This window comes from Narcine bancroftii, chromosome 11 (assembly GCF_036971445.1).
Source record: "Narcine bancroftii isolate sNarBan1 chromosome 11, sNarBan1.hap1, whole genome shotgun sequence".
Taxonomy (NCBI): Eukaryota; Metazoa; Chordata; class Chondrichthyes; order Torpediniformes; family Narcinidae; genus Narcine; species Narcine bancroftii.
Window position 1 is genome coordinate 3,023,496 of NC_091479.1, and position 27,126 is coordinate 3,050,621.

The window sequence follows — 27,126 nt, forward strand, 5'->3', positions numbered from 1 at the left end:
AGGCAGAGAAAGAGGCGCGGAAATAGAGGCAGGGAAAGAGAGGCGGGGAATGAAAGGTGGGGAATCAGAGGCGGGGAATCAGAGGCGGGCTATCAGAGACACGGAAAGAGAAGCGTGGTATCAGAGGCGCCGAATCAGAGCCGGCGAATCTGAGCCGGGAGATAAGAGGCAGAGAAACAGAGGCTGTGAAACATTGGTGTGGAATCGGAGGCGGGGTATCAGTGGCAGGGAATCAGAGGCGGGGAATCAGAGGCGGGGAATAGGAGACAGGGAATCTGAGGCAGGGAATCTGAGGCAGGGAATCTGAGGCAGGGAATCTGAGGCAGGGAATCTGAGGCGGGGAATCTGAGGCGGTAAATCTGAGTCGGGGAATCTGAGGCACAGAATCTGAGGCAGTGAATCAGAGGCATGGAATCAGAGGCGGGTTATCAGAGGGGGCAAATGAGATGTGGGAAACTAGATGCAGAGAAAGAGGCACGGAAATAGAGGCAGGCAAAGAGAGGCAGGGTATCAGAGGCAGGGAATCAGAGGCGTGGAATCAGAGACAAGGAAAGAGAGGCGTGGAATCAGAGATGCGGAATCAGAGGCAGGGAATCAGAGGCAGGGAATCAGAGGCAGGGAATCAGAGGCAGGGAATCAGAGGCAGGGAATCAGAGGCAGGGAATCAGAGGCAGGCAATCAGAGGCAGGGAATCTGAGGCAGGAAATCTGAGGCAGGGAATCTGAGGCAGGGAATCTGAGGCAGGGAATCTGAGGCGGGGAATCAGAGGCGGGGAATCAGAGGCAGGGAATCAGAGGCAGGGAATCAGAGGCAGGGAATCAGATGAAGGGAATCAGATGAAGGGAAGCTGAGGCAGGGAATCTGAGGCAGGGAATCTGAGGCAGGGAATCTGAGGCGGGGAATCTGAGGCGGAGAAACTGAGGCGGGGAATCTGAGGCGGGGAATCTGAGGCGGGGAATCTGAGGCGGGGCATCTGAGGCGGGGAATCTGAGGCGGGTAATCTGAGGCAGGGAATCTGAGGCGGGGAATCTGAGGCATGGAATCTCAGGCAGGGAATCAGAGCCGGGGAATCTGAGGAGGAGAATCAGATGTGGGGAATCAGAGGCAGGGAAACAGAGGCAGGGAATCTGAGGAAAGGAATCTGAGGCAGGGAATCTGAGGCATGGAATCAGAGGCGGGTAATCAGAGGGGGCAAATCAGATGTGGGAATCTAGATGCAGAGAAAGAGGCACGGAAATAGAGGCAGGCAAAGAGAGGCAGGGTATCTGAGGCAGGGAATCTGAGGCGGGGAATCAGAGACACGGAAGGAGAGGTGGGGAATCAGAGGCGCGGAATCAGAGGCAGGGAATCAGAGGCAGGGATTTAGAGGCTGGGAATCAGAGGTAGGGAATCAGAGGCAGGGAATCAGAGGCAGGGAATCAGAGGCAGGGAATCAGAGGCAGGGAATCAGAGGCAGGGAATCAGAGGCAGGCAATCAGAGGCAGGGAATCTGAGGCAGGGAATCTGAGGCGGGGAATCTGAGGCGGGGAATCTGAGGCGGGGAATCTGAGGCGGGGAATCTGAGGCGGGGAATCTGAGGCGGGGAATCTGAGGTGGGGAATCTGAGACGGGGAATCTGAGGCGGGGAATCTGAGGCGGGGTATCTGAGGCAGGGAATCTCAGGCAGGGAATCAGAGGCGGGGAATCTGAGGCGGGGAATCAGAGGCGGGGATTCAGAGGCGGGGAAACAGAGGCAGGGAATCAGAGGCGGGGAATCAGAGGCGGGGAATCAGAGGCGGTGAATAAGAGGCGGGGAATCAAATGCAGGGAATCAGAGGCAGGGAATCTGAGGCAGGGAATCTGAGGCAGGGAATCTGAGGCAGGGAATCAGAGGCGGGGAATCAGAGGCAGGAAATCAGAGGCGGGGAATCAGAGGCAGGGAATCTGAGGCAGGGAATCTGATGCAGGGAATCAGAGCCGGGGAATCTGAGGCAGGGAATCAGAGGCGGGGAATCAGAGGCGGGGAATCAGAGGCGGGAAATAAGAGGCGGGGAATCAGAGGCGGGGAATCAGAGGCCGGGAATCTGAGGCAGGGAATCTGAGGCAGGGAATCTGAGGCAGGGAATCAGAGGCGGGGAATCAGAGGCAGGGAATCAGAGGCGGGGAATCAGAGGCGGGGAATCTGCGGGAGGAAAAGAAATGTGGGGAAAGAGAGGCAGAGAAAGAGGCGCGGAAATAGAGGCAGGGAAAGAGAGGCGGGGAATGAAAGGTGGGGAATCAGAGGCGGGGAATCAGAGGCGGGCAATCAGAGACACGGAAAGAGAAGCGTGGTATCAGAGGCGCGGAATCAGAGCCGGCGAATCTGAGCCGGGAAATAAGAGGCAGAGAAACAGAGGCTGTGAAACATTGGTGTGGAATCGGAGGCGGGGTATCACTGGCAGGGAATCAGAGGCGGGGAATCAGAGGCGGGGAATCGGAGACAGGGAATCTGAGGCAGGGAATCTGAGGCAGGGAATCTGAGGCAGGGAATCTGAGGCAGGGAATCTGAGGCGGGGAATCTGAGGCGGTAAATCTGAGTCGGGGAATCTGAGGCACAGTATCTGAGGCAGTGAATCAGAGGCATGGAATCAGAGGCGGGTTATCAGATGGGGCAAATGAGATGTGGGAAACTAGATGCAGAGAAAGAGGCACGGAAATAGAGGCAGGCAAAGAGAGGCAGGGTATCAGAGGCAGGGAATCAGAGGCGTGGAATCAGAGACAAGGAAAGAGAGGCGTGGAATCAGAGGTGCGGAATCAGAGGCAGGGAATCAGAGGCAGGGAATCAGAGGCAGGGAATCAGAGGCAGGGAATCAGAGGCAGGGAATCAGAGGCAGGCAATCAGAGGCAGGGAATCTGAGGCAGGAAATCTGAGGCAGGGAATCTGAGGCAGGGAATCTGAGGCAGGGAATCTGAGGTGGGGAATCAGAGGCGGGGAATCAGAGGCAGGGAATCAGAGGCAGGGAATCAGAGGCAGGGAATCAGATGAAGGGATTCAGATGAAGGGAAGCTGAGGCAGGGAATCTGAGGCAGGGAATCTGAGGCATGGAATCTGAGGCGGGGAATCTGAGGCGGAGAAACTGTGGCGGGGAATCTGAGGCGGGGAATCTGAGGCGGGGCATCTGAGGCGGGGAATCTGAGGCGGGGAATCTGAGGCAGGGAATCTGAGGCGGGGAATCTGAGGCATGGAATCTCAGGCAGGGAATCAGAGCCGGGGAATCTGAGGTGGGGAATCAGATGTGGGGAATCAGAGGCAGGGAAACAGAGGCAGGGAATCTGAGGAAAGGAATCTGAGGCAGGGAATCTGAGGCAGGAAATCAGAGGCGGGGAATCAGAGGCATGGAATCAGAGGCGGGTAATCAGAGAGGGCAAATCAGATGTGGGAATCTAGATGCAGAGAAAGAGGCACGGAAATAGAGGCAGGCAAAGAGAGGCAGGGTATCTGAGGCAGGGAATCTGAGGCGGGGAATAGAGACACGGAAAGAGAGGTGGGGAATCAGAGGCGCGGAATCAGAGGCAGGGAATCAGAGGCAGGGATTTAGAGGCAGGGAATCAGAGGTAGGGAATCAGAGGCAGGGAATCAGAGGCAGGGAATCAGAGGCAGGGAATCAGAGGCAGGGAATCAGAGGCAGGGAATCAGAGGCAGGCAATCAGAGGCAGGGAATCTGAGGCAGGGAATCTGAGGCGGGGAATCTGAGGCGGGGAATCTGAGGCGGGGAATCTGAGGCGGGGAATCTGAGGCGGGGAATCTGAGGCGGGGAATCTGAGGTGGGGAATCTGAGACGGGGAATCTGAGGCGGGGAATCTGAGGCGGGGTATCTGAGGCAGGGAATCTCAGGCAGGGAATCAGAGGCGGGGAATCTGCGGGAGGAAAAGAGATGTGGGGAAAGAGAGGCAGAGAAAGAGGCGCGGAAATAGAGGCAGGGAAAGAGAGGCGGGGAATGAAAGGTGGGGAATCAGAGGCGGGGAATCAGAGGCGGGCAATCAGAGACACGGAAAGAGAAGCGTGGTATCAGAGGCGCGGAATCAGAGCCGGCGAATCTGAGCCGGGAAATAAGAGGCAGAGAAACAGAGGCTGTGAAACATTGGTGTGGAATCGGAGGCGGGGTATCAGTGGCAGGGAATCAGAGGCGGGGAATCAGAGGCGGGGAATCGGAGACAGGGAATCTGAGGCAGGGAATCTGAGGCAGGGAATCTGAGGCAGGGAATCTGAGGCAGGGAATCTGAGGCGGGGAATCTGAGGCGGTAAATCTGAGTCGGGGAATCTGAGGCACAGAATCTGAGGCAGTGAATCAGAGGCATGGAATCAGAGGCGGGTTATCAGAGGGGGCAAATGAGATGTGGGAAACTAGATGCAGAGAAAGAGGCACGGAAATAGAGGCAGGCAAAGAGAGGCAGGGTATCAGAGGCAGGGAATCAGAGGCGTGGAATCAGAGACAAGGAAAGAGAGGCGTGGAATCAGAGGTGCGGAATCAGAGGAAGGGAATCAGAGGCAGGGAATCAGAGGCAGGGAATCAGAGGCGGGCTATCAGAGACACGGAAAGAGAAGCGTGGTATCAGAGGCGCCGAATCAGAGCCGGCGAATCTGAGCCGGGAGATAAGAGGCAGAGAAACAGAGGCTGTGAAACATTGGTGTGGAATCGGAAGCGGGGTATCAGTGGCAGGGAATCAGAGGCGGGGAATCAGAGGCGGGGAATAGGAGACAGGGAATCTGAGGCAGGGAATCTGAGGCAGGGAATCTGAGGCAGGGAATCTGAGGCAGGGAATCTGAGGCGGGGAATCAGAGGCGGGGAATCAGAGGCGGGGAATAAGAGGCGGGGAATCAAAGGCAGGGAATCAGAGGCAGGGAATCTGAGGCAGGGAATATGAGGCAGGGAATCTGAGGCAGGGAATCAGAGGCGGGGAATCAGAGGCAGGGAATCAGAGGCGGGGAATCAGAGGCAGGGAATCTGAGGCAGGGAATCTGATGCAGGGAATCAGAGACAAGGAAAGAGAGGCGTGGAATCAGAGGTGCGGAATCAGAGGCAGGGAATCAGAGGCGTGGAATCAGAGACAAGGAAAGAGAGGCGTGGAATCAGAGGTGCGGAATCAGAGGCAGGGAATCAGAGGCAGGGAATCAGAGGCAGGGAATCAGAGGCAGGGAATCAGAGGCAGGGAATCAGAGGCAGGCAATCAGAGGCAGGGAATCTGAGGCAGGAAATCTGAGGCAGGGAATCTGAGGCAGGGAATCTGAGGCAGGGAATCTGAGGTGGGGAATCAGAGGCGGGGAATCAGAGGCAGGGAATCAGAGGCAGGGAATCAGAGGCAGGGAATCAGAGGCAGGGAATCAGATGAAGGGAATCAGATGAAGGGAAGCTGAGGCAGGGAATCTGAGGCAGGGAATCTGAGGCAGGGAATCTGAGGTGGGGAATCTGAGGCGGAGAAACTGAGGCGGGGAATCTGAGGCGGGGAATCTGAGGCGGGGAATCTGAGGCGGGGCATCTGAGGCGGGGAATCTGAGGCGGGTAATCTGAGGCAGGGAATCTGAGGCGGGGAATCTGAGGCATGGAATCTCAGGCAGGGAATCAGAGCCGGGGAATCTGAGGAGGAGAATCAGATGTGGGGAATCAGAGGCAGGGAAACAGAGGCAGGGAATCTGAGGAAAGGAATCTGAGGCAGGGAATCTGAGGCATGGAATCAGAGGCGGGTAATCAGAGGGGGCAAATCAGATGTGGGAATCTAGATGCAGAGAAAGAGGCACGGAAATAGAGGCAGGCAAAGAGAGGCAGGGTATCTGAGGCAGGGAATCTGAGGCGGGGAATCAGAGACACGGAAGGAGAGGTGGGGAATCAGAGGCGCGGAATCAGAGGCAGGGAATCAGAGGCAGGGATTTAGAGGCAGGGAATCAGAGGTAGGGAATCAGAGGCAGGGAATCAGAGGCAGGGAATCAGAGGCAGGGAATCAGAGGCAGGGAATCAGAGGCAGGGAATCAGAGGCAGGCAATCAGAGGCAGGGAATCTGAGGCAGGGAATCTGAGGCGGGGAATCTGAGGCGGGGAATCTGAGGCGGGGAATCTGAGGCGGGGAATCTGAGGCGGGGAATCTGAGGCGGGGAATCTGAGGTGGGGAATCTGAGACGGGGAATCTGAGGCGGGGAATCTGAGGCGGGGTATCTAAGGCAGGGAATCTCAGGCAGGGAATCAGAGGCGGGGAATCTGAGGCGGGGAATCAGAGGCGGGGATTCAGAGGCGGGGAAACAGAGGCAGGGAATCAGAGGCGGGGAATCAGAGGCGGGGAATCAGAGGCGGTGAATAAGAGGCGGGGAATCAAATGCAGGGAATCAGAGGCAGGGAATCTGAGGCAGGGAATCTGAGGCAGGGAATCTGAGGCAGGGAATCAGAGGCGGGGAATCAGAGGCAGGAAATCAGAGGCGGGGAATCAGAGGCAGGGAATCTGAGGCAGGGAATCTGATGCAGGGAATCAGAGCCGGGGAATCTGAGGCAGGGAATCAGAGGCGGGGAATCAGAGGCGGGGAATCAGAGGCGGGAAATAAGAGGCGGGGAATCAGAGGCGGGGAATCAGAGGCCGGGAATCTGAGGCAGGGAATCTGAGGCAGGGAATCTGAGGCAGGGAATCAGAGGCGGGGAATCAGAGGCAGGGAATCAGAGGCGGGGAATCAGAGGCGGGGAATCTGCGGGAGGAAAAGAAATGTGGGGAAAGAGAGGCAGAGAAAGAGGCGCGGAAATAGAGGCAGGGAAAGAGAGGCGGGGAATGAAAGGTGGGGAATCAGAGGCGGGGAATCAGAGGCGGGCAATCAGAGACACGGAAAGAGAAGCGTGGTATCAGAGGCGCGGAATCAGAGCCGGCGAATCTGAGCCGGGAAATAAGAGGCAGAGAAACAGAGGCTGTGAAACATTGGTGTGGAATCGGAGGCGGGGTATCACTGGCAGGGAATCAGAGGCGGGGAATCAGAGGCGGGGAATCGGAGACAGGGAATCTGAGGCAGGGAATCTGAGGCAGGGAATCTGAGGCAGGGAATCTGAGGCAGGGAATCTGAGGCGGGGAATCTGAGGCGGTAAATCTGAGTCGGGGAATCTGAGGCACAGAATCTGAGGCAGTGAATCAGAGGCATGGAATCAGAGGCGGGTTATCAGAGGGGGCAAATGAGATGTGGGAAACTAGATGCAGAGAAAGAGGCACGGAAATAGAGGCAGGCAAAGAGAGGCAGGGTATCAGAGGCAGGGAATCAGAGGCGTGGAATCAGAGACAAGGAAAGAGAGGCGTGGAATCAGAGGTGCGGAATCAGAGGCAGGGAATCAGAGGCAGGGAATCAGAGGCAGGGAATCAGAGGCAGGGAATCAGAGGCAGGGAATCAGAGGCAGGCAATCAGAGGCAGGGAATCTGAGGCAGGAATTCTGAGGCAGGGAATCTGAGGCAGGGAATCTGAGGCAGGGAATCTGAGGTGGGGAATCAGAGGCGGGGAATCAGAGGCAGGGAATCAGAGGCAGGGAATCAGAGGCAGGGAATCAGATGAAGGGAATCAGATGAAGGGAAGCTGAGGCAGGGAATCTGAGGCAGGGAATCTGAGGCATGGAATCTGAGGCGGGGAATCTGAGGCGGAGAAACTGTGGCGGGGAATCTGAGGCGGGGAATCTGAGGCGGGGCATCTGAGGCGGGGAATCTGAGGCGGGGAATCTGAGGCAGGGAATCTGAGGCGGGGAATCTGAGGCATGGAATCTCAGGCAGGGAATCAGAGCCGGGGAATCTGAGGTGGGGAATCAGATGTGGGGAATCAGAGGCAGGGAAACAGAGGCAGGGAATCTGAGGAAAGGAATCTGAGGCAGGGAATCTGAGGCAGGGAATCAGAGGCGGGGAATCAGAGGCATGGAATCAGAGGCGGGTAATCAGAGAGGGCAAATCAGATGTGGGAATCTAGATGCAGAGAAAGAGGCACGGAAATAGAGGCAGGCAAAGAGAGGCAGGGTATCTGAGGCAGGGAATCTGAGGCGGGGAATAGAGACACGGAAAGAGAGGTGGGGAATCAGAGGCGCGGAATCAGAGGCAGGGAATCAGAGGCAGGGATTTAGAGGCAGGGAATCAGAGGTAGGGAATCAGAGGCAGGGAATCAGAGGCAGGGAATCAGAGGCAGGGAATCAGAGGCAGGGAATCAGAGGCAGGGAATCAGAGGCAGGCAATCAGAGGCAGGGAATCTGAGGCAGGGAATCTGAGGCGGGGAATCTGAGGCGGGGAATCTGAGGCGGGGAATCTGAGGCGGGGAATCTGAGGCGGGGAATCTGAGGCGGGGAATCTGAGGTGGGGAATCTGAGACGGGGAATCTGAGGCGGGGAATCTGAGGCGGGGTATCTGAGGCAGGGAATCTCAGGCAGGGAATCAGAGGCGGGGAATCTGCGGGAGGAAAAGAGATGTGGGGAAAGAGAGGCAGAGAAAGAGGCGCGGAAATAGAGGCAGGGAAAGAGAGGCGGGGAATGAAAGGTGGGGAATCAGAGGCGGGGAATCAGAGGCGGGCAATCAGAGACACGGAAAGAGAAGCGTGGTATCAGAGGCGCGGAATCAGAGCCGGCGAATCTGAGCCGGGAAATAAGAGGCAGAGAAACAGAGGCTGTGAAACATTGGTGTGGAATCGGAGGCGGGGTATCAGTGGCAGGGAATCAGAGGCGGGGAATCAGAGGCGGGGAATCGGAGACAGGGAATCTGAGGCAGGGAATCTGAGGCAGGGAATCTGAGGCAGGGAATCTGAGGCAGGGAATCTGAGGCGGGGAATCTGAGGCGGTAAATCTGAGTCGGGGAATCTGAGGCACAGAATCTGAGGCAGTGAATCAGAGGCATGGAATCAGAGGCGGGTTATCAGAGGGGGCAAATGAGATGTGGGAAACTAGATGCAGAGAAAGAGGCACGGAAATAGAGGCAGGCAAAGAGAGGCAGGGTATCAGAGGCAGGGAATCAGAGGCGTGGAATCAGAGACAAGGAAAGAGAGGCGTGGAATCAGAGGTGCGGAATCAGAGGAAGGGAATCAGAGGCAGGGAATCAGAGGCAGGGAATCAGAGGCAGGGAATCAGAGGCAGGGAATCAGAGGCAGAGAATCAGAGGCAGGCAATCAGAGGCAGGGAATCTGAGGCAGGAAATCTGAGGCAGGGAATCTGAGGCAGGGAATCTGAGGCAGGGAATCTGAGGTGGGGAATCAGAGGCGGGGAATCAGAGGCAGGGAATCAGAGGCAGGGAATCAGAGGCAGGGAATCAGATGAAGGGAATCAGATGAAGGGAAGCTGAGGCAGGGAATCTGAGGCAGGGAATCTGAGGCAGGGAATCTGAGGCGGGGAATCTGAGGCGGAGAATCTGAGGCGGGGAATCTGAGGCGGGGAATCTGAGGCGGGGCATCTGAGGCGGGGAATCTGAGGCGGGGAATCTGAGGCAGGGAATCTGAGGCGGGGAATCTGAGGCATGGAATCTCAGGCAGGGAATCAGAGCCGGGGAATCTGAGGTGGGGAATCAGATGTGGGGAATCAGAGGCAGGGAAACAGAGGCAGGGAATCTGAGGAAAGGAATCTGAGGCAGGGAATCTGAGGCAGGGAATCAGAGGCGGGGAATCAGAGGCATGGAATCAGAGGCGGGTAATCAGAGAGGGCAAATCAGATGTGGGAATCTAGATGCAGAGAAAGAGGCACGGAAATAGAGGCAGGCAAAGAGAGGCAGGGTATCTGAGGCAGGGAATCTGAGGCGGGGAATCAGAGACACGGAAAGAGAGGTGGGGAATCAGAGGCGCGGAATCAGAGGCAGGGAATCAGAGGCAGGGATTTAGAGGCAGGGAATCAGAGGTAGGGAATCAGAGGCAGGGAATCAGAGGCAGGGAATCAGAGGCAGGGAATCAGAGGCAGGGAATCAGAGGCAGGGAATCAGAGGCAGGCAATCAGAGGCAGGGAATCTGAGGCAGGGAATCTGAGGCGGGGAATCTGAGGCGGGGAATCTGAGGCGGGGAATCTGAGGCGGGGAATCTGAGGCGGGGAATCTGAGGCGGGGAATCTGAGGTGGGGAATCTGAGACGGGGAATCTGAGGCGGGGAATCTGAGGCGGGGTATCTGAGGCAGGGAATCTCAGGCAGGGAATCAGAGGCGGGGAATCTGAGGCGGGGAATCAGAGGCGGGGATTCAGAGGCGGGGAAACAGAGGCAGGGAATCAGAGGCGGGGAATCAGAGGCGGGGAATCAGAGGTGGGGAATAAGAGGCGGTGAATCAAAGGCAGGGAATCAGAGGCAGGGAATCTGAGGCAGGGAATCTGAGGCAGGGAATCTGAGGCAGGGAATCAGAGGCGGGGAATCAGAGGCAGGGAATCAGAGGCGGGGAATCAGAGGCAGGGAATCTGAGGCAGGGAATCTGATGCAGGGAATCAGAGCCGGGGAATCTGAGGCAGGGAATCAGAGGCGGGGAATCAGAGGCGGGGATTCAGAGGCGGGAAATAAGAGGCGGGGAATCAGAGGCGGGGAATCAGAGGCCGGGAATCTGAGGCAGGGAATCTGAGGCAGGGAATCTGAGGCAGGGAATCAGAGGCGGGGAATCAGAGGCAGGCAATCAGAGACACGGAAAGAGAAGCGTGGTATCAGAGGCGCGGAATCAGAGCCGGCGAATCTGAGCCGGGAAATAAGAGGCAGAGAAACAGAGGCTGTGAAACATTGGTGTGGAATCGGAGGCGGGGTATCAGTGGCAGGGAATCAGAGGCGGGGAATCAGAGGCGGGGAATCGGAGACAGGGAATCTGAGGCAGGGAATCTGAGGCAGGGAATCTGAGGCAGGGAATCTGAGGCAGGGAATCTGAGGCGGGGAATCTGAGGCGGTAAATCTGAGTCGGGGAATCTGAGGCACAGAATCTGAGGCAGTGAATCAGAGGCATGGAATCAGAGGCGGGTTATCAGAGGGGGCAAATGAGATGTGGGAAACTAGATGCAGAGAAAGAGGCACGGAAATAGAGGCAGGCAAAGAGAGGCAGGGTATCAGAGGCAGGGAATCAGAGGCGTGGAATCAGAGACAAGGAAAGAGAGGCGTGGAATCAGAGGTGCGGAATCAGAGGCAGGGAATCAGAGGCAGGGAATCAGAGGCAGGGAATCAGAGGCAGGGAATCAGAGGCAGGGAATCAGAGGCAGGAAATCAGAGGCAGGCAATCAGAGGCAGGGAATCTGAGGCAGGAAATCTGAGGCAGGGAATCTGAGGCAGGGAATCTGAGGCAGGGAATCTGAGGCGGGGAATCAGAGGCGGGGAATCAGAGGCAGGGAATCAGAGGCAGGGAATCAGAGGCAGGGAATCAGATGAAGGGAATCAGATGAAGGGAAGCTGAGGCAGGGAATCTGAGGCAGGGAATCTGAGGCAGGGAATCTGAGGCGGGGAATCTGAGGCGGAGAAACTGAGGCGGGGAATCTGAGGCGGGGAATCTGAGGCGGGGAATCTGAGGCGGGGCATCTGAGGCGGGGAATCTGAGGCGGGGAATCTGAGGCAGGGAATCTGAGGCGGGGAATCTGAGGCATGGAATCTCAGGCAGGGAATCAGAGCCGGGGAATCTGAGGTGGGGAAACAGATGTGGGGAATCAGAGGCAGGGAAACAGAGGCAGGGAATCTTAGGAAAGGAATCTGAGGCAGGGAATCTGAGGCAGGGAATCAGAGGCGGGGAATCAGAGTCGGGGAATCAGAGGCGGGGAATCAGAGGCATGGAATCAGAGGCGGGTAATCAGAGGGGGCAAATGAGATGTGGGAAACTAGATGCAGAGAAAGAGGCACGGAAATAGAGGCAGGCAAAGAGAGGCAGGGTATCTGAGGAAGGGAATCTGAGGCGGGGAATCAGAGACACGGAAAGAGAGGCGGGGAATCAGAGGCGCGGAATCAGAGGCAGGAAATCAGAGGCAGGGAATCAGAGGCAGGGATTTAGAGGCAGGGAATCAGAGGCAGGGAATCAGAGGCAGGGAATCAGAGGCAGTGAATCAGAGGCAGGCAATCAGAGGGAGGGAATCAGAGGCAGGCAATCAGAGGCAGGGAATCTGAGGCAGGGATTTAGAGGCAGGGAATCAGAGGCAGGGAATCAGAGGCAGGGAATCAGAGGCAGGGAATCAGAGGCAGGCAATCAGAGGCAGGGAATCTGAGGCGGGGAATCTGAGGCGGGGAATCTGAGGCGAGGAATCTGAGGCGGGGAATCTGAGGGTGGGAATCTGAGGCGGGGAATCTGAGGCGGGGAATCTGAGACGGGGAATCTGAGGCGGGGAATCTGAGGCGGGGTATCTGAGGCAGGGAATCTCAGGCAGGGAATCAGAGCCGGGGAATCTGAGGCGGGGAATCAGAGGCGGGAAATCAGAGGCGGGGAATCAGAGGCGGGGAATCAGAGGCATGGAATCAGAGGCGGGTAATCAGAGGGGGCAAATCAGATGTGGGAATCTAGATGCAGAGAAAGAGGCACGGAAATAGAGGCAGGCAAACAGAGGCAGGGTATCTGATGCAGGGAATCTGAGGCGGGGAATCAGAGACACGGAAATAGAGGTGTGGAATCAGAGGCGCGGAATCAGAGGCAGGGAATCAGAGGCAGGGATTTAGAGGCAGGGAATCAGAGGCAGGGAATCAGAGGCAGCGAATCAGAGGCAGGGAATCAGAGGCAGGGAATCAGAGGAAGGGAATCAGAGGCAGGCAATCAGAGGCAGGCAATCAGAGGCAGGGAATCTGAGGCAGGGAATCTGAGGCGGGGAATCTGAGGCGGGGAATCTGAGGTGGGGAATCTGAGGCGGGGAATCTGAGGCGGGGAATCTGAGGCGGGGAATCTGAGGCGGGGAATCTGAGGTGGGGAATCTGAGACGGGGAATCTGAGGCGGGGAATCTGAGGCGGGGTATCTGAGGCAGGGAATCTCAGGCAGGGAATCAGAGCCGGGGAATCTGAGGCGGGGAATCAGAGGCGGGGATTCAGAGGCGGGGAAACAGAGGCAGGGAATCAGAGGCGGGGAATCAGAGGCGGGGAATCAGAGGCGGGGAATAAGAGGCGGGGAATCAAAGGCAGGGAATCAGAGGCAGGGAATCTGAGGCAGGGAATATGAGGCAGGGAATCTGAGGCAGGGAATCAGAGGCGGGGAATCAGAGGCAGGGAATCAGAGGCGGGGAATCAGAGGCAGGGAATCTGAGGCAGGGAATCTGATGCAGGGAATCAGAGCCGGGGAATCTGAGGCAGGGAATCAGAGGCGGGGAATCAGAGGCGGGGAATCAGAGGCGGGAAATAAGAGGCGGGAAATCAGAGGCGGGGAATCAGAGGCCGGGAATCTGAGGCAGGGAATCTGAGGCAGAGAATCTGAGGCAGGGAATCAGAGGCGGGGAATCAGAGGCAGGGAATCAGAGGCGGGGAATCAGAGGCGGGGAATCTGCGGGAGGAAAAGAGATGTGGGGAAAGAGAGGCAGAGAAAGAGGCGCGGAAATAGAGGCAGGGAAAGAGAGGCGGGGAATGAAAGGTGGGGAATCAGAGGCGGGGAATCAGAGGCGGGCTATCAGAGACACGGAAAGAGAAGCGTGGTATCAGAGGCGCCGAATCAGAGCCGGCGAATCTGAGCCGGGAAATAAGAGGCAGAGAAACAGAGGCTGTGAAACATTGGTGTGGAATCGGAGGCGGGGTATCAGTGGCAGGGAATCAGAGGCGGGGAATCAGAGGCGGGGAATCGGAGACAGGGAATCTGAGTCAGGGAATCTGAGGCAGGGAATCTGAGGCAGGGAATCTGAGGCAGGGAATCTGAGGCGGGGAATCTGAGGCGGTAAATCTGAGTCGGGGAATCTGAGGCACAGAATCTGAGGCAGTGAATCAGAGGCATGGAATCAGAGGCGGGTTATCAGAGGGGGCAAATGAGATGTGGGAAACTAGATGCAGAGAAAGAGGCACGGAAATAGAGGCAGGCAAAGAGAGGCAGGGTATCAGAGGCAGGGAATCAGAGGCGTGGAATCAGAGACAAGGAAAGAGAGGCGTGGAATCAGAGGTGCGGAATCAGAGGCAGGGAATCAGAGGCAGGGAATCAGAGGCAGGGAATCAGAGGCAGGGAATCAGAGGCAGGGAATCAGAGGCAGGGAATCAGAGGCAGGCAATCAGAGGCAGGGAATCTGAGGCAGGAAATCTGAGGCAGGGAATCTGAGGCAGGGAATCTGAGGCAGGGAATCTGAGGCGGGGAATCAGAGGCGGGGAATCAGAGGCAGGGAATCAGAGGCAGGGAATCAGAGGCAGGGAATCAGATGAAGGGAATCAGATGAAGGGAAGCTGAGGCAGGGAATCTGAGGCAGGGAATCTGAGGCAGGGAATCTGAGGCGGGGAATCTGAGGTGGAGAAACTGAGGCGGGGAATCTGAGGCGGGGAATCTGAGGCGGGGAATCTGAGGCGGGGCATCTGAGGCGGGGAATCTGAGGCGGGGAATCTGAGGCAGGGAATCTGAGGCGGGGAATCTGAGGCATGGAATCTCAGGCAGGGAATCAGAGCCGGGGAATCTGAGGAGGAGAATCAGATGTGGGGAATCAGAGGCAGGGAAACAGAGGCAGGGAATCTGAGGAAAGGAATCTGAGGCAGGGAATCTGAGGCATGGAATCAGAGGCGGGTAATCAGAGGGGGCAAATCAGATGTGGGAATCTAGATGCAGAGAAAGAGGCACGGAAATAGAGGCAGGCAAAGAGAGGCAGGGTATCTGAGGCAGGGAATCTGAGGCGGGGAATCAGAGACACGGAAGGAGAGGTGGGGAATCAGAGGCGCGGAATCAGAGGCAGGGAATCAGAGGCAGGGAATCAGAGGCAGGGAATCAGAGGCAGGGAATCAGAGGCAGGGAATCAGAGGCAGGCAATCAGAGGCAGGGAATCTGAGGCAGGGAATCTGAGGCGGGGAATCTGAGGCGGGGAATCTGAGGCGGGGAATCTGAGGCGGGGAATCTGAGGCGGGGAATCTGAGGCGGGGAATCTGAGGTGGGGAATCTGAGACGGGGAATCTGAGGAGGGGAATCTGAGGCGGGGTATCTGAGGCAGGGAATCTCAGGCAGGGAATCAGAGGCGGGGAATCTGAGGCGGGGAATCAGAGGTGGGGATTCAGAGGCGGGGAAACAGAGGCAGGGAAAAGGAGGCGGGGAATCAGAGGCGGGGAATCAGAGGCGGTGAATAAGAGGCGGGGAATCAAATGCAGGGAATCAGGCAGGGAATCTGAGGCAGGGAATCTGAGGCAGGGAATCTGAGGCAGGGAATCAGAGGCGGGGAATCAGAGGCAGGGAATCAGAGGCGGGGAATCAGAGGCAGGGAATCTGAGGCAGGGAATCTGATGCAGGGAATCAGAGCCGGGGAATCTGAGGCAGGGAATCAGAGGCGGGGAATCAGAGGCGGGGAATCAGAGGCGGGAAATAAGAGGCGGGGAATCAGAGGCGGTGAATCAGAGGCCGGGAATCTGAGGCAGGGAATCTGAGGCAGGGAATCTGAGGCAGGGAATCAGAGGCGGGGAATCAGAGGCAGGGAATCAGAGGCGGGGAATCAGAGGCGGGGAATCTGCGGGAGGAAAAGAGATGTGGGGAAAGAGAGGCAGAGAAAGAGGCGCGGAAATAGAGGCAGGGAAAGAGAGGCGGGGAATGAAAGGTGGGGAATCAGAGGCGGGGAATCAGTGGCGGGCAATCAGAGACACGGAAAGAGAAGCGTGGTATCAGAGGCGCAGAATCAGAGCTGGCGAATCTGAGCCGGGAAATAAGAGGCAGAGAAACAGAGGCTGTGAAACATTGGTGTGGAATCGGAGGCGGGGTATCACTGGCAGGGAATCAGAGGCGGGGAATCAGAGGCGGGGAATCGGAGACAGGGAATCTGAGGCAGGGAATCTGAGGCAGGGAATCTGAGGCAGGGAATCTGAGGCATGGAATCTGAGGTGGGGAATCTGAGGCGGTAAATCTGAGTCGGGGAATCTGAGGCACAGAATCTGAGGCAGTGAATCAGAGGCATGGAATCAGAGGCGGGTTATCAGAGGGGGCAAATGAGATGTGGGAAACTAGATGCAGAGAAAGAGGCACGGAAATAGAGGCAGGCAAAGAGAGGCAGGGTATCAGAGGCAGGGAATCAGAGGCGTGGAATCAGAGACAAGGAAAGAGAGGCGTGGAATCAGAGGTGCGGAATCAGAGGCAGGGAATCAGAGGCAGGGAATCAGAGGCAGGGAATCAGAGGCAGGGAATCAGAGGCAGGGAATCAGAGGCAGGGAATCAGAGGCAGGCAATCAGAGGCAGGGAATCTGAGGCAGGAAATCTGAGGCAGGGAATCTGAGGCAGGGAATCTGAGGCAGGGAATCTGAGGTGGGGAATCAGAGGCGGGGAATCAGAGGCAGGGAATCAGAGGCAGGGAATCAGAGGCAGGGAATCAGATGAAGGGAATCAGATGAAGGGAAGCTGAGGCAGGTAATCTGAGGCAGGGAATCTGAGGCAGGGAATCTGAGGCGGGGAATCTGAGGCGGAGAAACTGAGGCGGGGAATCTGAGGCGGGGAATCTGAGGCGGGGCATCTGAGGCGGGGAATCTGAGGCGGGGAATCTGAGGCAGGGAATCTGAGGCGGGGAATCTGAGGCATGGAATCTCAGGCAGGGAATCAGAGCCGGGGAATCTGAGGTGGGGAATCAGATGTGGGGAATCAGAGGCAGGGAAACAGAGGCAGGGAATCTGAGGAAAGGAATCTGAGGCAGGGAATCTGAGGCAGGGAATCAGAGGCGGGGAATCAGAGGCATGGAATCAGAGGCGGGTAATCAGAGAGGGCAAATCAGATGTGGGAATCTAGATGCAGAGAAAGAGGCACGGAAATAGAGGCAGGCAAAGAGAGGCAGGGTATCTGAGGCAGGGAATCTGAGGCGGGGAATCAGAGACACGGAAAGAGAGGTGGGGAATCAGAGGCGCGGAATCAGAGGCAGGGAATCAGAGGCAGGGAATCAGAGGAAGGGAATCAGAGGCAGGCAATCAGAGGCAGGCAATCAGAGGCAGGGAATCTGAGGCAGGGAATCTGAGGCGGGGAATCTGAGGCGGGGAATCTGAGGTGGGGAATCTGAGGCGGGGAATCTGAGGCGGGGAATCTGAGGCGGGGAATCTGAGGCGGGGAATCTGAGGTGGGGAATCTGAGACGGGGAATCTGAGGCGGGGAATCTGAGGCGGGGTATCTGAGGCAGGGAATCTCAGGCAGGGAATCAGAGCCGGGGAATCTGAGGCGGGGAATCAGAGGCGGGGATTCAGAGGCGGGGAAACAGAGGCAGGGAATCAGAGGCGGGGAATCAGAGGCGGGGAATCAGAGGCGGGGAATAAGAGGCGGGGAATCAAAGGCAGGGAATCAGAGGCAGGGAATCTGAGGCAGGGAATATGAGGCAGGGAATCTGAGGCAGGGAATCAGAGGCGGGGAATCAGAGGCAGGGAATCAGAGGCGGGGAATCAGAGGCAGGGAATCTGAGGCAGGGAATCTGATGCAGGGAATCAGAGCCGGGGAATCTGAGGCAGGGAATCAGAGGCGGGGAATCAGAGGCGGGGAATCAGAGGCGGGAAATAAGAGGCGGGAAATCAGAGGCGGGGAATCAGAGGCCGGGAATCTGAGGCAGGGAATCTGAGGCAGAGAATCTGAGGCAGGGAATCAGAGGCGGGGAATCAGAGGCAGGGAATCAGAGGCGGGGAATCAGAGGCGGGGAATCTGTGGGAGGAAAAGAGATGTGGGGAAAGAGAGGCAGAGAAAGAGGCGCGGAAATAGAGGCAGGGAAAGAGAGGCGGAAAATGAAAGGTGGGGAATCAGAGGCGGGGAATCAGAGGCGGGCAATCAGAGACACGGAAAGAGAAGCGTGGTATCAGAGGCGCGGAATCAGAGCCGGTGAATCTGAGCCGGGAAATAAGAGGCAGAGAAACAGAGGCTGTGAATCATTGGTGTGGAATCGGAGGCGGGGTATCAGTGGCAGGGAATCAGAGGCGGGGAATCAGAGGCGGGGAATCGGAGACAGGGAATCTGAGGCAGGGAATCTGAGGCAGGGAATCTGAGGCAGGGAATCTGAGGCAGGGAATCTGAGGCGGGGAATCTGAGGCGGTAAATCTGAGTCGGGGAATCTGAGGCACAGAATCTGAGGCAGTGAATCAGAGGCATGGAATCAGAGGCGGGTTATCAGAGGGGGCAAATGAGATGTGGGAAACTAGATGCAGAGAAAGAGGCACGGAAATAGAGGCAGGCAAAGAGAGGCAGGGTATCAGAGGCAGGGAATCAGAGGCGTGGAATCAGAGACAAGGAAAGAGAGGCGTGGAATCAGAGGTGCGGAATCAGAGGCAGGGAATCAGAGGCAGGGAATCAGAGGCAGGGAATCAGAGGCAGGGAATCAGAGGCAGGGAATCAGAGGCAGGGAATCAGAGGCAGGCAATCAGAGGCAGGGAATCTGAGGCAGGAAATCTGAGGCAGGGAATCTGAGGCAGGGAATCTGAGGCAGGGAATCTGAGGCGGGGAATCAGAGGCGGGGAATCAGAGGCAGGGAATCAGAGGCAGGGAATCAGAGGCAGGGAATCAGATGAAGGGAATCAAATGAAGGGAAGCTGAGGCAGGGAATCTGAGGCAGGGAATCTGAGGCAGGGAATCTGAGGCGGGGAATCTGAGGCGGAGAAACTGAGGCGGGGAATCTGAGGCGGGGAATCTGAGGCGGGGAATCTGAGGCGGGGCATCTGAGGCGGGGAATCTGAGGCGGGGAATCTGAGGCAGGGAATCTGAGGCGGGTAATCTGAGGCATGGAATCTCAGGCAGGGAATCAGAGCCGGGGAATCTGAGGTGGGGAAACAGATGTGGGGAATCAGAGGCAGGGAAACAGAGGCAGGGAATCTTAGGAAAGGAATCTGAGGCAGGGAATCTGAGGCAGGGAATCAGAGGCGGGTAATCAGAGGCGGGGAATCAGAGGCGGGGAATCAGAGGCATGGAATCAGAGGCGGGTAATCAGAGGGGGCAAATGAGATGTGGGAAACTAGATGCAGAGAAAGAGGCACGGAAATAGAGGCAGGCAAAGAGAGGCAGGGTATCTGAGGAAGGGAATCTGAGGCGGGGAATCAGAGACACGGAAAGAGAGGCGGGGAATCAGAGGCGCGGAATCAGAGGCAGGAAATCAGAGGCAGGGAATCAGAGGCAGGGATTTAGAGGCAGGGAATCAGAGGCAGGGAATCAGAGGCAGGGAATCAGAGGCAGGGAATCAGAGGCAGGCAATCAGAGGCAGGGAATCTGAGGCAGGGAATCTGAGGCGGGGAATCTGAGGCGGGGAATCTGAGGCGGGGAATCTGAGGCGGGGAATCTGAGGCGGGGAATCTGAGGCGGGGAATCTGAGGCGAGGAATCTGAGGCGGGGAATCTGAGACGGGGAATCTGAGGCGGGGAATCTGAGGCGGGGATTCTGAGGCGGGGTATCTGAGGCGGGGAATCTGAGGCGCGGAATCTGAGGCGGGGTATCTGAGGCAGGGAATCTCAGGCAGGGAATCAGAGCCGGGGAATCTGAGGCGGGGAATCATAGGCGGGGATTCAGAGGCGGGGAAACAGAGGCAGGGAATCAGAGGCGGGGAATCAGAGGCGGGGAATCAGAGGCGGGGAATAAGAGGCTGGGAATCAAAGGCGGGGAATCAGAGGCAGGGAATCTGAGGCAGGGAATCTGAGGCAGGGAATCTGAGGCAGGGAATCAGAGGCGGGGAATCAGAGGCAGGGAATCAGAGGCGGGGAATCAGAGGCAGGGAATCTGAGGCAGGGAATCTGATGCAGGGAATCAGAGCCGGGGAATCTGAGGCAGGGAATCAGAGGCGGGGAATCAGAGGCGGGGAATCAGAGGCGGGGAATAAGTGGCGGGGAATCAGAGGCGGGGAATCAGAGGCCGGGAATCTGAGGCAGGGAATCTGAGGCAGGGAATCTGAGGCAGTGTATCAAAGGCGGGGAATCAGAGGCAGGGAATCAGAGGCGGGGAATCAGAGGCGGGGAATCAGTGGGAGGAAAAGAGATGTGGAGAAAGAGAGGCAGAGAAAGATGCGCGGAAATAGAGGCAGGGAAAGAGAGGCGGGGAATGGAAGGTGGGGAATCAGAGGCGGGGAATCAGAGGCGGGCTATCAGAGACACGGAAAGAGAAGCGTGGAATCAGAGGCGCGGAATCAGAGCCGGCGAATCTGAGCCGGGAAATAAGAGGCAGAGAAACAGAGGCGGTGAAACATTGGTGTGGAATCGGAGGCGTGGTATCAGTGGCAGGGAATCAGAGGCAGGGAATAAGAGGCAGGGAATCAGAGGCAGGGAATCAGAGGCAGGGAATCAGAGGCAGGGAATCTGAGGCAGGGAATCTGAGGCAGGAATCCGAGGCGGGGTATCAGAGGCAGGGAATCAGAGGCGGGGAATCAGAGGCAGGGAATCTGAGGCAGGGAATCTGATGCAGGGAATCAGAGCCGGGGAATCTGAGGCAGGGAATCAGACACGGGGAATCAGAGGCGGGGAATCAGAGGCGGGGAATAAGAGGCGGGGAATCACAGGCGGGGAATCAGAGGCAGGGAATCTGAGGCAGGGAATCTGAGGCAGGGAATCTGAGGCAGGGAATCAGAGGCGGGGAATCAGAGGCAGGGAATCAGAGGCGGGGAATCAGAGGCGGGGAATCAGCGGGAAGAAAAGCGTTGTGGGGAAAGAGAGGCAGAGAAAGAGGCGTGGAAATAGAGGCAGGGAAAGAGAGGCGGGGAATGAAAGGTGGGGAATCAGAGGTGGGGAAACAGGCGGGTAAACAGAGGCAGGTAAACATAGGTGGATAAATAGCGGCGGGGAAAGAGGCGGGCAAAACATAGTGGTTGGAACTTGTGTGTTTAAAATCAGGTACACAAAACAGATCAAACAGTGTTGTTGAAATTGAGGGAGGGAAAGACAGGCACGGAAAGAGTGGAGTGGAAAGAGTGGAGGCGAAAGAGAGGCGTCGAGACAGAGGTGGGGAATCAGAGGTGGGGAATCAGAGGCGGTGAAACAGGTGGGTAAACAGAGGCGGGTAAACATAGGCGGAAAAATAGAGGCGGGGAAAGTGATGGGTGAAACATAGTGGTTGGAACTTGTGTGTTGAAAATGAGGTACACAGAACAGATCAAACAGAGTTGTTGAAATTGAGGGAAGGAAAGAGAGGCGCGGAAAGAGTGTAGGGGAAAAAGCGGAGGCGAAAGAGAGGCATACAGACAGAGGTGGGGAATCAGAGGCGGGGAAACAGAGGCGGGGAATCAGAGGCGGGCAATCAGTGGCAGGCAATCAGAGGTGGGGAATCAGAGGCGGGGAATAAGAGGCCTGGAATCAGAGGCGGGGAATCAGAGGCGTGGAATCAGAGGCGGGGAATCAGTGGCGGGGAATCAGAGGCGGGGAAACAGAGGCGGGGAATCAGAGGCGGGGATTCAGAGGCGGGGATTCAGAGGCTGGGAATCAGAGGCGGGGAATCAGAGGCGGGGAATCAGAGGCGGGGAATCGGAGACAGGGAATCTGAGGCAGGGAATCTGAGGCAGGGAATCTGAGGCAGGGAATCTGAGGCAGGGAATCTGAGGCGGGGAATCTGAGGCGGTAAATCTGAGTCGGGGAATCTGAGGCACGGAATCTGAGGCAGTGAATCAGAGGCATGGAATCAGAGGCGGGTTATCAGAGGGGGCAAATGAGATGTGGGAAACTAGATGCAGAGAATGAGTCACGGAAATAGAGGCAGGCAAAGAGAGGCAGGGTATCAGAGGCAGGGAATCAGAGGCGTGGAATCAGAGACAAGGAAATAGAGGCGTGGAATCAGAGGTGCGGAATCAGAGGCAGGGAATCAGAGACAGGGAATCAGAGGCAGGGAATCAGAGGCAGGGAATCAGAGGCAGGGAAACAGAGGGTGGGAATCAGAGGCAGGCAATCAGAGGCAGGGAATCTGAGGCAGGAAATCTGAGGCAGGGAATCTGAGGCAGGGAATCTGAGGCAGGGAATCTGAGGTGGGGAATCAGAGGCGGGGAATCAGAGGCAGGGAATCAGAGGCAGGGAATCAGAGGGAGGGAATCAGATGAAGGGAATCAGATGAAGGGAAGCTGAGGCAGGGAATCTGAGGCAGGGAATCTGAGGCAGGGAATCTGAGGCGGGGAATCTGAGGCGGAGAATCTGAGGAGGGGAATCTGAGGCAGGGAATCTGAGGCGGGGAATCTGAGGCGGGGAATCTGAGGCGGGGAATCTGAGGCAGGGAATCTGAGGCGGGGAATCTGAGGCATTGAATCTCAGGCAGGGAATCAGAGGCGGGGAATCTGAGGTGGGGAATCAGACGTGGGGAATCAGAGGCGGGGAAACAGAGGCAGGGAATCTGAGGAAAGGAATCTGAGGCAGGGAATCTGAGGCAGGGAATCAGAGGCGGGGAATCAGAGGCGGGGAATCAGAGGCATGGAATCAGAGGCGGGTAATCAGAGGGGGCAAATCAGATGTGGGAATCTAGATGCAGAGAAAGAGGCACGGAAATAGAGGCAGGCAAAGAGAGGCAGGGTATCTGAGGCAGGGAATCTGAGGCGGGGAATCAGAGACACGGAAAGAGAGGCGGGGAATCAGAGGCGCGGAATCAGAGGCAGGGAATCAGAGGCAGGGATTTAGAGGCAGGGAATCAGAGGCAGGGAATCAGAGGCAGGGAATCAGAGGCAGGCAATCAGAGGGAGGGAATCAGAGGCAGGGAATCAGAGGCAGGCAATCAGAGACAGGGAATCTGAGGCGGGGAATCTGAGGCGGGGAATCTGAGGCGGGGAATCTGAGGCGGGGAATCTGAGGCGGGGAATCTGAGGCGGGGAATCTGAGGCGGGGAATCTGAGGCGGGGAATCTGAGACGGGGAATCTGAGGCGGGGAATCTGAGGCGGGGTATCTGAGGCAGGGAATCTCAGGCAGGGAATCAGAGCCGGGGAATCTGAGGCGGGGAATCAGAGGCGGGGAATCAGAGGCTGGGAATCAGAGGCGGGGAATCAGAGGCATGGAATCAGAGGCGGGTAATCAGAGGGGGCAAATCAGATGTGGGAAACTAGATGCAGAGAAAGAGGCACGGAAATAGAGGCAGGCAAAGAGAGGCAGGGTATCTGAGGCAGGGAATCTGAGGCGGGGAATCAGAGACACGGAAATAGAGGTGTGGAATCAGAGGCGCGGAATCAGAGGCAGGGAATCAGAGGCAGGGATTTAGAGGCAGGGAATCAGAGGCAGGGAATTAGAGGCAGGGAATCAGAGGCAGGGAATCAGAGGCAGGGAATCAGAGGCAGGGAATCAGAGGCAGGGAATCAGAGGCAGGCAATCAGAGGCAGGGAATCTGAGGCAGGGAATCTGAGGCGGGGAATCTGAGGCGGGGAATCTGAGGCGGGGAATCTGAGGCGGGGAATCTGAGGCGGGGAATCTGAGGCGGGGAATCTGAGGCGGGGAATCTGAGGTGGGGAATCTGAGACGGGGAATCTGAGGCGGGGAATCTGAGGCAGGGAATCTGAGGCAGGGAATCAGAGGCGGGGAATCAGAGGCAGGGAATCAGAGGCGGGGAATCAGAGGCGGGGAATCAGCGGGAAGAAAAGCGTTGTGGGGAAAGAGAGGCAGAGAAAGAGGTGTGGAAATAGAGGCAGGGAAAGAGAGGCGGGGAATGAAAGGTGGGGAATCAGAGGTGGGGAAACAGGCGGGTAAACAGAGGCAGGTAAACATAGGTGGATAAATAGCGGCGGGGAAAGAGGCGGGCAAAACATAGTGGTTGGAACTTGTGTGTTTAAAATCAGGTACACAAAACAGATCAAACAGTGTTGTTGAAATTGAGGGAGGGAAAGACAGGCACGGAAAGAGTGGAGTGGAAAGAGTGGAGGCGAAAGAGAGGCGTCGAGACAGAGGTGGGGAATCAGAGGCGGGGAATCAGAGGCGGTGAAACAGGTGGGTAAACAGAGGCGGGTAAACATAGGCGGAAAAATAGAGGCGGGGAAAGTGATGGGTGAAACATAGTGGTTGGAACTTGTGTGTTGAAAATGAGGTACACAGAACAGATCAAACAGAGTTGTTGAAATTGAGGGAAGGAAAGAGAGGCGCGGAAAGAGTGTAGGGGAAAAAGTGGAGGCGAAAGAGAGGCATACAGACAGAGGTGGGGAATCAGAGGCGGGGAAACAGAGGCGGGGAATCAGAGGCGGGCAATCAGTGGCAGGCAATCAGAGGTGGGGAATCAGAGGCGGGGAATAAGAGGCCTGGAATCAGAGGCGGGGAATCAGAGGCGTGGAATCAGAGGCGGGGAATCAGTGGCGGGGAATCAGAGGCGGGGAAACAGAGGCGGGGAATCAGAGGCGGGGATTCAGAGGCGGGGATTCAGAGGCTGGGAATCAGAGGCGGGGAATCAGAGGCGGGGAATCAGAGGCGGGGAATCGGAGACAGGGAATCTGAGGCAGGGAATCTGAGGCAGGGAATCTGAGGCAGGGAATCTGAGGCAGGGAATCTGAGGCGGGGAATCTGAGGTGGTAAATCTGAGTCGGGGAATCTGAGGCACGGAATCTGAGGCAGTGAATCAGAGGCATGGAATCAGAGGCGGGTTATCAGAGGGGGCAAATGAGATGTGGGAAACTAGATGCAGAGAATGAGTCACGGAAATAGAGGCAGGCAAAGAGAGGCAGGGTATCAGAGGCAGGGAATCAGAGGCGTGGAATCAGAGACAAGGAAATAGAGGCGTGGAATCAGAGGTGCGGAATAAGAGGCAGAGAATCAGAGGCAGGGAATCAGAGGCAGGGAATCAGAGGCAGGGAATCAGAGGCAGGGAAACAGAGGCAGGGAATCAGAGGCAGGGAATCTGAGGCAGGAAATCTGAGGCAGGGAATCTGAGGCAGGGAATCTGAGGCAGGGAATCTGAGGTGGGGAATCAGAGGCGGGGAATCAGAGGCAGGGAATCAGAGGCAGGGAATCAGAGGGAGGGAATCAGATGAAGGGAATCAGATGAAGGGAAGCTGAGGCAGGGAATCTGAGGCAGGGAATCTGAGGCAGGGAATCTGAGGCGGGGAATCTGAGGCGGAGAATCTGAGGAGGGGTATCTGAGGCGGGGAATCTGAGGCGGGGAATCTGAGGCGGGGAATCTGAGGCGGGGAATCTGAGGCAGGGAATCTGAGGCGGGGAATCTGAGGCATGGAATCTCAGGCAGGGAATCAGAGGCGGGGAATCTGAGGTGGGGAATCAGACGTGGGGAATCAGAGGCGGGGAAACAGAGGCAGGGAATCTGAGGAAAGGAATCTGAGGCAGGGAATCTGAGGCAGGGAATCAGAGGCGGGGAATCAGAGGCGGGGAATCAGAGGCGGGGAATCAGAGGCATGGAATCAGAGGCGGGTAATCAGAGGGGGCAAATCAGATGTGGGAATCAAGATGCAGAGAAAGAGGCACGGAAATAGAGGCAGGCAAAGAGAGGCAGGGTATCTGAGGCAGGGAATCTGAGGCGGGGAATCAGAGACACGGAAAGAGAGGCGGGGAATCAGAGGCGCGGAATCAGAGACAGGGAATCAGAGGCAGGGATTTAGAGGCAGGGAATCAGAGGCAGGGAATCAGAGGCAGGGAATCAGAGGCAGGGAATCAGAGGCAGGCAATCAGAGGGAGGGAATCAGAGGCAGGGAATCAGAGGCAGGCAATCAGAGGCAGGGAATCTGAGGCGGGGAATCTGAGGCGGGGAATCTGAGGCGGGGAAACTGAGGCGGGAAATCTGAGACGGGGAATCTGAGGCGGGGAATCTGAGGCGGGGTATCTGAGGCAGGGAATCTCAGGCAGGGAATCAGAGCCGGGGAATCTGAGGCGGGGAATCAGAGGCGGGGAATCAGAGGCGGGGAATCAGAGGCGGGGAATCAGAGGCGGGGATTCAGAGGCGGGGAATCAGAGGCAGGCAATCAGAGGCAGGGAATCTGAGGCAGGGAATCTGAGGCGGGGAATCTGAGGCGGGGAATCTGAGGCGGGGAATCTGAGGCGGGGAATCTGAGGCGGGGAATCTGAGGCGGGGAATCTGAGGCGGGGAATCTGAGGTGGGGAATCTGAGACGGGGAATCTGAGGCGGGGAATCTGAGGCGGGGTATCTGAGGCAGGGAATCTCAGGCAGGGAATCAGAGCCGGGGAATCTGAGGCGGGGAATCAGAGGCGGGGATTCAGAGGCGGGGAAACAGAGGCAGGGAATCAGAGGTGGGGAATCAGAGGCGGGGAATCAGAGGCGGGGCATAAGAGGCGGGGAATCAAAGGCAGGGAATCAGAGGCAGGGAATCTGAGGCAGGGAATCTGAGGCAGGGAATCTGAGGCAGGGAATCAGAGGCGGGGAATCAGAGGCAGGGAATCAGAGGCGGGGAATCAGAGGCAGGGAATCTGAGGCAGGGAATCTGATGCAGGGTATCAGAGCCGGGGAATCTGAGGCAGGGAATCAGAGGCGGGGAATCAGAGGCGGGGAATCAGAGGCGGGAAATAAGAGGCGGGAAATCAGAGGCGGGGAATCAGAGGCCGGGAATCTGAGGCAGGGAATCTGAGGCAGGGAATCTGAGGCAGGGAATCAGAGGCGGGAATCAGAGGCAGGGAATCAGAGGCGGGGAATCAGAGGCGGGGAATCTGCGGGAGGAAAAGAGATGTGGGGAATGAGAGGCAGAGAAAGAGGCGCGGAAATAGAGGCAGGGAAAGAGAGGCGGGGAATGAAAGGTGGGGAATCAGAGGCGGGCTATCAGAGACACGGAAAGAGAAGCGTGGTATCAGAGGCGCCGAATCAGAGCCGGCGAATCTGAGCCGGGAAATAAGAGGCAGAGAAACAGAGGCTGTGAAACATTGGTGTGGAATCGGAGGCGGGGTATCAGTGGCAGGGAATCAGAGGCGGGGAATCGGAGACAGGGAATCTGAGGCAGGGAATCTGAGGCAGGGAATCTGAGGCAGGGAATCTGAGGCAGGGAATCTGAGGCGGGGAATCTGAGGCGGTAAATCTGAGTCGGGGAATCTGAGGCACAGGATCTGAGGCAGTGAATCAGAGGCATGGAATCAGAGGCGGGGAATCAGTGGGAGGAAAAGAGATGTGGAGAAAGAGAGGCAGAGAAAGATGCGCGGAAATAGAGGCAGGGAAAGAGAGGCGGGGAATGGAAGGTGGGGAATCAGAGGCGGGGAATCAGAGGCGGGCTATCAGAGACACGGAAAGAGAAGC